Raw genomic sequence first — 963 nt, forward strand, 5'->3', positions numbered from 1 at the left:
GTTTATCATATATTAATTTTCAAAAAAGTGTTCTATCCTGTATCTGGTAAGAGTTTATATCATTTTGTATCTAAGGAGGAAAAGCAGGACTTTGGGAGAAAGAAGGTTGTGCTGAGGGACCATAATCCTGCTACTCAGAGGATGATCCTGCTTCTGAGGAATGAGCAGTGGCTAGCATCATGGGGAACCATCAACTTCACGGCCACAGATGGCTTTCGGTGCACACTTTGCTGAACTTGAGTTGGGCAGCTTTCTGTGCCCCCTGAGAGCAGGTTCCTGTGTTGCCACGAACTGGCTTAGGCCTTGCACATAGAACAGTTGTTTTTATTCTCTTACTACTAGATATAGTGGCTATGCTTATGGAGTAGATTCAAATTGTCATGATATGAAGAGAGAGGGCTTTTCATGTTCTCTCTCTTACAAAATGGCTAGACATACCATCACTGTGCCTCTGACTGACGCTAAGTTACATGTGGTAAAACCCAAAACTCTGAGTAATGGACTTGTAAGGGATTTTATCCCTCATCCTTTAAACAGGGAAGCAGCACACTACATCAGTAGATGTAAATGTTAATGCATCCATGGCTTCCCAAATGAGTGGGTAAGTGATGATTTCTTCTCTAATATGGCAATAGATGTGGTGCTGCTGTTAAGTACAGAGTTAAAACCTGAAATAAAGTTAATCCCCTCTTAAACTATCATTAAATTTGTATAAATTTTGGTTTGCTTGCATGTTTAAGCTTGGGTAATTTCACCTCTCTTTAACTAAAAAACAAAGCAAAAAGCCAACAGTTGTTTTCTAATCTGCAGTGAAGTTGGGACAGAAAAGGTCAAAACCCTCTCTGTCACCACAAGTTTTGGTGGGGAGATGGGAATGGGGTGGCTGGGGACCTTGACTAAGCGTGGACCATATTTTTATATATATATATATATATATATATATATATATATATATATATATAT

At 38.9% G+C, this 963-nt stretch overlaps 1 non-coding gene across 1 annotated transcript; it reads left to right on the forward strand.

Moving 5' to 3' along the window:
- The first annotated feature begins 320 nt into the window (after positions 1 to 320).
- On the forward strand, positions 321 to 442 carry LOC114622830. The gene has a single exon (XR_003711686.1). It is a non-coding gene; the product is annotated as a small nucleolar RNA SNORA29 (small nucleolar RNA).
- The last annotated feature ends 521 nt before the right edge of the window (positions 443 to 963 follow it).

Source organism: Grammomys surdaster, unplaced genomic scaffold, assembly GCF_004785775.1.
Source record: "Grammomys surdaster isolate TR1022 unplaced genomic scaffold, NIH_TR_1.0 191, whole genome shotgun sequence".
Taxonomy (NCBI): domain Eukaryota; kingdom Metazoa; phylum Chordata; class Mammalia; order Rodentia; family Muridae; genus Grammomys; species Grammomys surdaster.